Source organism: Heliconius melpomene, chromosome 2, assembly GCF_056956725.1.
Source record: "Heliconius melpomene rosina isolate 202511_hmr_F chromosome 2, ASM5695672v1, whole genome shotgun sequence".
Taxonomy (NCBI): Eukaryota; Metazoa; Arthropoda; class Insecta; order Lepidoptera; family Nymphalidae; genus Heliconius; species Heliconius melpomene.
In genome coordinates, this window is record NC_140390.1 from 9,364,409 (window position 1) to 9,377,692 (window position 13,284).

A 13,284-nucleotide genomic window follows, 5' to 3' on the forward strand; every position below is an offset into this window, starting at 1 on the left:
CCATGAAACATGTGTTCAATTAAATATTTTTAAGAGTCTAAATTTCAAATTTTATAAAAATCGGTTGCGATTTAAAGATTTTTCCATACAAACTTTCAACCCCTTATTTGCACCCTTAGGGGGTGAATTCTAGAAAACCATGAAACACATGTTCAATGAAATATTTTTAAGAGTCTAAATTTCAAATTTTATAAAAATCGGTTGCGATTTAAAGATTTTTCCATACAAACTTTTAACCCCTTATTTGCACCCTTAGAGGGAGAATTCTAGAAAACGATGAAATACGTCTTCAATTAAATACTTTTTAAAATCTAAATTTCAAATTTTATAAAAATCGGTGCCGATTTAATTTTTTTTCCATACAAACTTTGGACCCCTATTTTACACCTTTAGGGTTAAAATTTTTCAAAATCCCTTCTTAGTGGATGTCCAGATTATGAAAGTAAACATCTGTGCAAATTTCACGTTTCTACCCACAGCGGTTACGGCTGTGCGTGCGTCTTACCTCAGTCAGTGAGGACAAGTCCTTTTATATATATATAGATTATCTTAAGTACTCAATCTATCTATATAAGAAAGTACAATATTAAAATTTTAGACATCTAACATTTACAGAACAAGTTGGCTCACCACGAATCCTATTAAATATGAAAAATAGGTACCCTACTATACAATTCAAGCTTGCTACGGGCTCAGCAAATTTATTTCCCCCATCAACCGCCCCAGTGTGGAGTAATCTAACATTTGAAATCCCCAGAGTGAATAAGAAATAAGGCCTAGCGCTTTAGAAGCTGGAAATGCATCTATTGTGTGCTGCTGTGTGTTATTTTATGAAAGAAAAACTGGTTTTAGTATTTAAAAATATTTTTAGGGGCATTTTTAAGCTTGGCGTTGGGGTGGGGTCAACACGCAATGCAGAATTTGGCGGAAAGTAGGGAACATTAGATTCACAGGTTCCTTTTACGTACTCTAATAAAAAAATCGAGTCATAAAATTTTTCACTCGAAAAACGATGAAATGATTTAATCATCATTTTGATTTCCCCACTCTGGTATACAAGGTGTGGCGTTAAGTTCCGCCACTCAACATCAAATTTATCGGAAATTTGCCGGAAAAAGAGGAGCGGATTGTCTTAACGCAAGATTCCTTCTGCCTGAACTGCTATCCAGTGAAAAATTTAACTACAAGTAGGTTAACTTCGACTGACAACATTCAGAAGAATTAATTATCTACATTTTTTTTGCTCTGTCAAGGGTGGAGAACGAATTGTATATGCAATGGTTTCCATTCGACACTCGGAAGACGTGATATTGAGTTCCTTCATACAAATTCACAAAACATCTCAACGTCTCTACGTCTTCTATACGGGAAAAACCAAAAAAACAATTTCAATTAAAGAAAATAATGTCAGTTAAACGTTAATTCGTCTCTATGTGACTGCTGGCTAAATTAAAACCTAGCTCTTAACACGTCAATCGTTAATTTGAGATTAGTGTAAGCTTTCCGAGCTTTTATTGGCATTTCTACTTTTATCCGAACTATTCGTGGTCACGACACGAGACGTCAACGTCTCTGTAAGTGTTCTAGTGTGGGACGACACGGTAATTAATTGATGTGGCACTGAGATTGTGAACTTGGTCTTATTATATTAGTTTATTTTTACTTTTGTAACCGATTTTGAAAAATGGAGGTGGTTTGGAGTTGTTTTATGTGGATGCATGTCACTTGTTACTTTGCCAATATTATAACTTAATTTAGCTTCACGCGGTATTCCTAGAGGGGTGGCCAGAGAGAGCACAACGGTCTCTACATACCTCTTTGGCCTTGTTCAATATCATTAATCGCGGCTTTTTTAATTGTATTTGCTTACTTTCCACATCTAGCTAAAGAAATAAAATGAAGTGTTAAGACACTTCACTGTACTTTTTTTTTTTTTTAAGAAAAATATGAAATCATTCAAAAAATTGTCTGAACGTATACTCAGTGGTTGTAAGTTCAATTTCAACTGAGAAGAATGAATTGATTTTAATTATTTTTATTTATTTCTCACTCTGGTAAAGGGACAGAGCATGACTGAACATTAGGTTCCCTCTGCCGACTCTGCTTTGCAGGAAAAGCGTGAAGCTGCTTGTGTTAATTATACATAATGATAAGAAAAAACGTTAAAATTAATAGTGACATCTTAAGCAAACTGTGCGCAATATAGGAACTGAACGCAGAAAATTGTGTTAGCTACTAATTAATTGAGTAGCGTGGGTCTAATAGCAACAAGAGGCGGTGATCCATCTCGTGTGCACACATAGAGCCTTGTCCTTTACTGTGATAGACCTAGGACCGACGGTGGTAGGTTCGATCCTTATTTAAATTTCATTAACTTGAAATTTAACTGAAAGTTAAAAATAAATGTTAATGTGGTGGAATTTAACACCGCGCTTTGCCTCGGACTAACTTATACACGTACTAATACAATTTTAAATAGTCATTCCCGAGGTCACTTGTTGAACTGAAAACGTTCCTATATAGCTCATAAGCACGCAACTTTTCTCATTATATTTTAAACTTTTAAATGTTGAGTTCATCATATAAAAGGTTTTTATAGAGTTTAAAGTACTATGACGATGTAAGACAGAAGTATGGAGAAGAAGTAAGCTATGATGAAAAAAAAATCAATTCTGACAAGTATATCAGACTCGTTTTCCAATTAAAGAAATGATTACATTAAAAAAAAACTATTTTCCATTTACCTATGACAAAAGCGCCGCGGTAAATGATACCATTCCAAATAACAACTTAGCTTCACGCTCTATCCCGCAAATAGCAGGGTAGGTATAAGAAACCTAGTGGTAAGATACTTCATTCCCATAAATAATTCTGTTGCTCACCTTTCAGGATTCACCGCCCAGGATTTTTCGCCGAGCTATGCTTACTTCCCAGAGCGAGGAAACGAATATATTAAATATTTTATTCCTCGAAATGTGAATAGAACTAACAAAAAAATTTTGAAAATTTATTTTTCAAATTATTTTTGTTTACCCCGAAAAATCAGAATGTGGAGGACAATTAAAGAAAATAAAATAAAAATATTGTTAGACATTTCTAAATTTGTAGCCATTTACAACTTGACCTAAGAATAAAAGCTCAGCGATTAACCTCAAAAGCTTTATGAGCGATAATTGGGCGGAAGAGAAACGTATTTCTTTTCAATTTCTTTCATTTTAACTATTATAAATATTTTTGAGATCAGTCGTGGGCCAAGGGCTGCTGTGTGACTGTGAACGTGACAGGTGGTGGGTGGGTTCGATTCCCACTCGAGGAACAGAAATATTTATGTAATACTTGCACTTCGTCACTCTGGCGAGGCGAAATGCTGAGTTGCTTTCCATCACTCAACATGCAACGCCTCCAGAATTGGGCAATAAGTGGAACACGGAAGTGAATTAATGGGGGGCGGGGTGTCTGGACACCAGGTCTCCAGGTTCTCTCTACCTACCTTGCTAAGTGCGGGATAAAACGTGAAGCTAGAAAACAGTAATATCATGAAAACACAAACCCAAACACACATCGACATCAAAGTCATAATTTATCATGAAGTATCACATTAAACTTCCTATTCGTGTCATGATAAGTATTATTAGAGCGCCCTTCGCCCTTTTAGAATGTAAATGTTAGTTTCGCTTTAATAATAATGTGCGTGAACTCTATCTATATAAATGTCATGGCGTATGGGGCACACTATCTTTATTTCTACACTAACGTTATAAAACTGAAGTGTTTGTTTGGTTGAACGCGCCAATCTCGGGAACTATTAATTCAAATTGATTAATACTTTTCGTTTATTGAAAAAGATTATTTAACTTATTGGCTTTCACTTGATCTCGGGAAATTAGAATGTGTCATGCCACACACAATTTAGTTATTTTCATTGCATGATGAGGTCAGACAAATATAAGAACAATTTGAAGCAGTACCAGACTCAAACTATTTTTCTAGCTTCACGCTTTATCCCTCACTTAGCAGGATAGGTAGAGCTTTATTATTTATACTTTATACTCTGCGATAACGTTTGAGTGGAAAGTGGACACATTATATTTGCAGGTTCAATCCTTGTTTGGGGAATTATGTTAATGTACAGCTTGAGCAAAAAAAGATATGTTTTTAAGAAATTTATTGTGAGGTTGTGATTAATTCCTTCACTTTTTTAGAATGTAAACTTGAAGCATTATGTTTTTAATATAAACATTAAATTGATTTTTTAGCGTCACGCTGTATCCCGCTTATAGCAGGGTAGAGAGAGGAAATCTAATGTTTAGTGGAAACACACTGTTCCCTACTTTTATCCCAATTTTTGAGACATTGCGTGTTGAGAGGCACTGAACTGAACTCTACACGTTGTCTTGTTACCAGACCGTCGTCGTATTACAGTGTTATATAAATAAGTATAATATAAGTCGCCACTTATACTAAGTGGGCAAATTATGTTAATAAATCTCAAGCTTGGGTAAGATTAAAAAGCTCGTCGTTGCATAACTTCCGCCGAATTTTAACTGAAAGTGATTTTTTTCCCTCTAAACTTTCATCGTCTTCGGTGTCCATATTTAAGAATTTACGTTTTGAGATTTTTTTCTTAGGAAATTTATAATTGAATTGATGATTTTTGATATCTATATAATAAAATATATATATATACATATAAACATTCCACTATAACTTTTTCGTCTCACATAATACAATAGACAAATGAAGAAAAACTTTAGTGAGTATCGTATATACCAAAGTAATACGAGAAATAAAGCACTTGTGTTAAAGTGGTCGTTGAAACGTAAGGAGCCAATATATCCAAACTTTACTCGCTTTGTACTTCTAACTGTACTTGCTCTCAACCTACGGTGCCAGCCAAAAGTTTAGGAGCACTTGTAAAACATGTATATGTATATAAATTATATTAATACAATTTAAAATTAAATTAAAAATATTTGCTCGCTTGCGTATTCTATTAAAGAAAAATACTATATTGTATTGTTCCTAATTATATTCATTTCTTTCTGTTGAATTCCGCCACTCAACACGCAAGGCCTTCAATAATCGAAAAAAAGTGGGGAGCGAAGTGTTTTAACACTAGGCTGCTTCTGCCTACTCAAGCAGGGTTCCCCCTATGGGATACAGCGTGAAATTTATAAAATAATACTACGTTATACACGTGTTTGGTTCAATATATCAATGAGAGTAAAACTAGAGCTAGATGATAGAGTCGTTTTAATATTTCTACGATCTCTTAATACTTTATATTATTAAAGATTTATTTTATTAGAATAAAGGATTATTATATTTTCTTAAAACATGTTTCTATACTAGTCAATAAATAAATACCCGTACTGAAAAGTAAAGTTGGACTTGAATTTGAGATGGAAATAACTCTTGGTGCACTAAAGTATGATCTGAAGATCTCATGATTTGCAAACTTCACGTCAATTGATAAATCGAGAGCACAGCTTCAACGTTTCACAATACTGAACAAAACTCTTAAGGATTTTGTTGAAATATATTTTAGTAGAGCAGTAGATATCTCTATAAATCTCAATGAATATAACTATAACAATAATATAATAATATTTGACAACAGTCTTGGCTCAGCGGCATAAATTTGTGATTGTAAACGCGTCGCTCCAACACTAGGTTCCCAGATTCCCTAAGCTAAAAAAATAAATAATATAAGAGGTCGTAGATACGTTGTGGTATTCTACAGCCACGGGCTTCTTGTGGTACCTGGTTGTAAACGTGATAGGGCTCTGTTAGTCATACAATAACAGGTATTTATAACTCTTAAAAGAATATTATAAAAGAAAAGAAAAAAAAAGAATATTATAAAGATGTTTGGAAATGAGTTGCTCTATTTCTAAGTTGAAATTGTTAATTGTAATTGTAATTTGTAACAAATATTGGCAGTTAAAAAGAGTGGCCATGAGTTTCTTTGCCTGTATCTTCTCATGAGCTCAACCATTTGAACGGGCTTTTTTCAAATCAAAATTGCACATTTTTTTTGGTTATTTTGTTTAGCATTTTTTTCTACTTTTATGACATGTCCAAGTAAATGTTAAGCATTTTTATGGAATAAAGATATTTTGACTGTGACTTTGACTCTTCTGTTACTGCATGACTGACAGACAACGCACAGTCAAAATGCTGTAATTTGAGAATTTCCTGATTTTTTTATGGGACAGGAATGTACGATCTTTTACGTTTCGCATTTCACACAAACGAAGATACATGGTACCGGACATACACACGCTTTGATATAATATGAAGTCCAGAGAACAATGTAGAGTCTAAAGTGGAGAATGGAGAGTTAATGATAAACAGAAATATGGAGACTTATTTCTCAATAAAATATTTAAAAAATCCTCGCTTCTACCAAACCTACACTCAGTAAACTTTTAAATTAGCCTTATAAATAATTAAATGACCACTGAGTTACCAGGCTGAGATCGTTTTCTTTTTTAAGACATGATCCAAGAATGACTGTTGGCTGGAATTACTTTAGCGTCTCCGTAAATAGGGGTCAATTGATGGGTCACAATAACAGAATCACTAACAGAACAATTATACCATATTATAATAAAATAATTCTATTGTTTATATCTAGTTGTTTTTTTTTTTGGCTAGTGAATACAAGACAAAAAAAATTCTTCATTAGGTGAATTTTTATATTTTTATATTTTCGTGTTTAGTCTATACCAATATTATAAAACTCAATAACTCTTGAGGTCAGTGCGACTGTAAAGCCGGTAGATTGTAGGTTTGATTTCAATTCGAAATGAAATATTTAATATTTTCATTTCTTCGCTTTGACAAGGAGGCAAAGCCGCGGCATTAAGTTCTGTCAGTCAACCCACAATGCCTCGAGAATTCGACGGAAAGTTGGAAACGAAAATGTCTTAATAAGTACGGAGTGTCTTAACACAAGGTTCCCAACTTCTATCTGCCTACGTAATAAAAAAAATGTCTAAAAATAAACATTTTGCTCCACATCCCATAATTCAAAGCAGACCTAACAGATAGTTTAGTTGTAACTGAACGCTTGTTACGTGCAATATATTGTATGCGACAGTCACCGAGCGCGGCTCTACCATTGTGTTCTTTATAATAACTCAAAAATAAATATAATTTCTTATATGGTGACTTAACTAAATGTACCTACATTTAGTTACACTTTTAAATACTTTTTGAAGTGAAATATTTATTTACGTTTATATCTATCCATTTCTCTGCTGTCGAGGCAAAGCGCGGCGTTGAGTTTTGCCACTCAACACGCAATGTCTCCAGAATTCGGCAGAAAGTGGGAGCGGAGTGTCCCTTGTGCCGCTGGGTCAGGACGGCCCATTTTCTTTATAAATGTAAAATTTACAAATATATTAGATATTTTTTTGTCATGATGCAGGGTCTAACTGTAAACGATGATTGTGGGTTCGATCCCCTCTCGGGCGGTGAATAGAGAACGGAACATCTCAATACTAGGTTCCCTTTGCCTTCCCAATGTGGGAAAACAAGGAAATAAAAGTAATTCATCCACTTTATAATATGTATTTCAGTTAACCGTGGTAGGGTTCACTGCATGTACCAGTTAACGACACAGAGGATTCGGTGATTAAATCGAGGTGCAGGTGCGGCAAATACCTGTGTACTAACAAATATATCGAGAAATCTCCAAAACAGTAATACGTAACAAGAGGCTAACATGGCATAGTGCGATATTGTTTGACAGTAAACGTGCTGATGATTGTGGGTTCGACCCCAGGAGGAAGAGGTATAGGTACTCAGATCTCAAAAACTTATTAATTGGTTTTGATAAGACAAACTGTTTTCTAAGTTCCGCTAGCTCGTTTGCCTTGTTTTTTCCGTAAGAAAGACTCAATGCCGACCTTAGTAGTAGCTCTTGTTAAAAGATCTAATTCATTCCCCGAGTGAGAATCGAACCCATGACGGTCGCGCTATATTATGACGGTATAAAGAATTACGCAACTCTTTAAACATTTACAACAGTAAATCATTGCCTTTGAAAAACAACCAACAATATAAATATTCAAAACTCAGAAGCCGTATCATTTCAAATACAAATAATTTGTATTTTACGTAACTTGTACCTTATATCTATAAGAATAAAGTTAAATATCTATTAAAGGTTAGAATGTTTAGCTTTAACCTAAAATACTAGAGATATGGCAAGCTCCCCAGGTGTGTGTATCGTGAAAACAATTTGATTTGATGGTCGTTCTTATTTGATGAAATGTTGCAGATTTGATTACCGTTTGAAGTAACAATGCTAGATTTTTAATATATGGTAATTCTCTAAAACTAAAAAATGTATATCCCAATCTATAAAACTAGAAAGAACGGTGAAAAACGATCTTTATTTTTGCTCCTTTACAATGAAAATTAAGTTTTGGATGACTCTTACATTGCTACGCAGGCAAAAGTGTGAAACTGAATTACTAGAAGAGAACACAAAATATTTTTAATTTGGTGTTTATTTTTATTTCATCGAGTCAGAATCGAACCCATAACCTATCGCACTTACAGTCACACGCTAGTGCCACTGCTGCGGCTGGTCTCAATTATAATTAATTAATTATAATTTATAGTCATCGATATCGAGTTATCGATAAATAGTAAATGCTTTGCATTGAATCATATTAATGTTCATATCAATCAAGATGCGGTGACAACGTTATCTTCCATTTATCTTCTTTTGGATACAAATGAAAAGCTTAGTAATAACTGTTACTTATTCCAATTGTCTTGAAACATTGTCACATTGTCCAATAAATGCTAGAAAAAGCGCATTTGTATGCAATATGCATATATTTTCCTTTCCTTCCTTAATTTGAGTGTTTTCTTTTTGTTCATTTGCTATGTGAGTTTTGCAAAAAAAACTAATCCGCCATTTTGTTGTGTCCGCCATTTTGGACTTATAACAATATTGATTACTAGCGGACGCGCGCAGCTTCGCTTGCGTGTTTAGGGGTGAATTCTAATAAACCATTAAACATGTGTTCAATTAAATATTTTTAAGAGTCTAAATTTGAAATTTTATAAAAATCGGTGGCGTTTTAAAGATTTTTCCAAACAAACTTTCAACCCCTTATTTGCACCCTTATGGAAAGAATTTTAGAAAATCATGAAACACGTGTTCAATTAAATACTTTCAAGAGTCTGAATTTAAAATTTTATAAGAATTGGTGCCGATTTAAACTTTTTTCCATACTAACTTTCAACCCCTATTTCACCCCTTTAGTGTTAAAATTTTTCAAAATCCCTTCTTAGTGGATGTCCAGATTACGAAAGTAAACATCTATCTAAATTCCACGGTTCTACGCACAGCAGTTACGGCTGTGCGTGCGTCTTACCTCAGTCAGTGAGGACAAGTCCTTTTATATAGATCTTATTCTTAGATCTTATCTTATAATCTATATAGATTAGCGAACGCGCGCAGCTTCGCTTGCGTATTTAAGGGTGAATTCTAATAACCCATGAAACATGTGTGTTCAATGAAATATTTTTAAGAGTCTAAATTTTAAATTTTATAAAAATCGGTGGCGATTTAAAGATTTTTCCATACAAAGTTTCAACCCCTTATTTACACCCTTAGGGGGTGAATTCTAGAAAACCATGAACCATGTGTTCAATTAAATACGTTTAAGAGTCTGAATTTAAAATTTTATAAAAATTGGTGACGATTTAAAAAAAACCTATACAAACTTTCAACCCCTTATTTGCATCCGTAAGGGGAGAATTCTAGAAAACGATAAAACACGTGTTCAATTAAATACTTTTAAAAATCTAAATTTCAAATTTTATAAAAATCGGTGCCGATTTAAAATTGTTTCCATACAAACTTTGAACCCCTATTTCACCCCTTTAGGGTTAAAATTTTTCAAAATCCCTTCCTAGTGGATGTCCAGATTACGAAAGTAAACTTTTGTCCAAATTTCACGTTTCTACCATCAGCGGTTACGGCTGTGCGTGTGTCTTACCTCAGTCAGTGAGGACAAGTCCTTTTATATATATAGACTAGCGACCCTCTTGCGGCTTCGCCCGCTTTTACTACTGGATTATTCATATAATGTATGTTTGCAAAGCACTTAAGATAATGTGAAAATTAATTAAACCCTAATGCAACCCGCATTTTCGTAGTTTCAATAAGGATTTTCCAATTGTTTTACACAGCAAGGATTTTTTAGTAGGTACCGTAATTTTAAATCTGTGCTACTAATCTTTTCAAGTACTTATTAAAATATATTTAAATGACTATTTTTACATAGTTAAATGACTATTTTTAAACGGAAGAAATTATAAACAAAAACCTACCTACTAATAACTACTACGAAAAATATGAAACCAAATATATCGCGATGAAATAATACATTTAACTCCAATTATACAATACGTGCAAACGCATCTAAATCTTTGTTGCTATAAAGGCAGGCGGGTTTTTTTTTCGAGCTTGTGGTTAAGGCTGTTAAAACAGCGACACCGGTTGGGTAGGGAAGAGGGTACTCTGTCCCTGATGAAAAGCAAGCACTACGTGGCTGCCTGTGAGGAAAATTAAATAGAATGTATCGGCCGGGAATCGAACCCGGGCCGCCCGCGTGGCAGGCGAGCATTCTACCACTGAACCACCGATGCGTGTAAGGCAAGCGGGCGCGGCGGACGCATGGCGAGTGGCAAGCCGTTTCGCAGCAAGGATTTTTTGATATTGTAACAACTTCTACAGTACTTATTAAAATGAAAAACAGTAAAAGACAGTTTTGATCTACATTAAATGGCCAACGTAACTAATATACTTATTTATATGCTGAGAGTAAGGGATAAGTGAAACTTGAGTAACATACAGCTGATGTGTGAACGGCAGGATGTGTCAACAATTAAATGCGTTTTTCTGTAGAACTATTCGCAAATTCGAAATAGTGTAAAAAGCAAATTTTATCTTCGTTTAACGTAGAAAATTAATAAAGTATTTTAAAGGATAAGGACTAATATCATTATGGAAAAATATGACTTACAATAAAAAATACATTGCAATTATTATTTTTAGACAGAAAAATTATCACTACACTTTATTCTTAAAAGATACGAATATGCTGTCGCGGACTTTTTTGTAGATCTTATTAAGAGGAACAATACTCCAGTACATTATTTTCATGTAGTACTTACCATTAAAGCAGCGCATGCGCGAAAGTGTCTTAACGGGTAGGACTTTATACACATTTATCGTATTTATGTTAATTTACATAAGAATGTACAAATAATAAACTATATATAAACCTTCTACGAAAAATACCTAATAGTGAAAACCGCATCAAAATCCATTGGGTGGTTTAGAAGAAGAAGAGTTAGAAACAACAGACAGACACGAAAAGCGACTTTGTTTTATAAGATATAGGATAATTTATTTCATTTTAATATCGTCAGAACAGAGGCTTTTGACTCTAGTATAATATATCATCCCCATAATTAATAGCATTTAAATTCACAACAAGAATGAAACAATACTAACATTTTATAACATTTATAATATAAACAAGTTAAGTATTATATTTAAATAAGCTTTAAAACAGATTTTGTACCGAATTTAAAATAAGGTCACTGGTTCAAATCCGACGCAAATCTCAACAGAGCTGCGCCATCATTAAAATTTAATTACGCTTATTCTTTGAGTTACTGCATTTGTATGCTGCTGGTTCGTTATAATGTTATATTGTTAGATTTTTCAAGATGTTTTTGTGATAAACTTTGAATCTTTTCTAGCTTTATGGTACAGAAATTTTCATATTTTTAAAAATAATTGGGACATAATTTATATTTAAATTATCGCCATCGTATCACAGCTGCACAGGGTCTGAGTGTAAATACGACGATTGTGAGTTTGATTTCCTTTGAATTGAATTGTTTATTTTAGGTCTTTTTAAATACAAAGTACGGCTTTGAGTTCTCTCACTAAACCCGTAATGTCTCGAAAATTGAACGGAAAGTGCGCAACGGAGATTATGAATAGAGGACACTAAATATATATAGTAATAGTAAGTGTTTTAACATTTTTAAGGTGTTGTTCCACACTTAGGATTGAAAATATCTATTTAAGTTTTCAGGAGGTTCAGATCTAGCCATATTTAAGTTCTTATATATTTCCTAAATAAGTATTATACATAATTCTATCATATCGCAGTAGAATTGTAGAAACCTATACTTAGCTTTACTTAGTTTTAGGTTCTAATATATGCAATGTATGTTTAAGGAGTATTCATATTCATAACATAAAACTAACGTTTTATTTATCTAGTTACCCTACATTGTGAGATGGTTTATGCATTTCTACAGGAAATGCCTATTTCATAAATTTGGAACGGACAGGTTTCCTCTCCATTTTTTTGTATTTTGTATGAAGTTTACGAGGTATCATAACCTATAGGGCACCTCCTGTGGACCATCCTATGTGTGGAACACAGCGGTATGCAGTTTGAAAAAAAACATAAATATCACTCTAACGAAAGAAAACAAAAAAAATAAAAGAATACTTGTGTTTGTATGAACAGTGAAGTATTCATCAAGATGGCGCGTTCTCATCCTTCCATATATTAGGTATAAAATAAGTATAACACAATATTGCAGCGCCGCTGTGGACGGTGATTGATCACCTGTCGGGGGTCTTCATAAAAACTACTCTGGGCTTCGACGGGGCTGTCATCGACATGATACGCTATTTTTATTATGTATATGTATTTAATTGATAAAAAAGAAAGAGAGAAGGAGGGAAATTAAAGAATGATGAGAGATGATTGATCTTTATTTTAAACAAAAAAACCTTCATGCTTTTTCTCGCAAAGTTTGGTAGGCAGAGGAAATTAAGTTTTTTGCTCTCCATTCTATTTTTGAGATAATGAGTGTTGAGTGGCGAGATTTAACGCCACGTTTTATCATTTTACTAGAGTGATTTTTATATTTTAAAATTGTTAATTTATTTTAAGAAAAGACAAAACTCTCTACTCTACCCGATACGCAAACTCTAGAATTCGGCGAAATGTGGCGAACGAAAGTGTCTTACAGAGTAACTCAACACTAGGTTCCCAGGTTCCCCCTGCCTATCCTGCATATGTGGGATAAAACGTAAAACTAAAAATTAAATATTACAAGTGAGTTTCTAACCACTTGTAATAATTGTATTATTCAGTTTCTAAAATTGTATAACTACGTAACCCCCTTGGTGTTTAAAAGTAATAGCTATTTATCTAC

General features: G+C 33.6%; 1 protein-coding gene across 2 annotated transcripts in view; it reads left to right on the forward strand.

Moving 5' to 3' along the window:
• Window positions 1-13,284, forward strand: part of LOC146540804 (calcium/calmodulin-dependent protein kinase kinase 1) — a 90,441-nt gene that overhangs the window by 60,443 nt on the left and 16,714 nt on the right. The gene's annotated exons all lie outside the window — the stretch shown is intronic.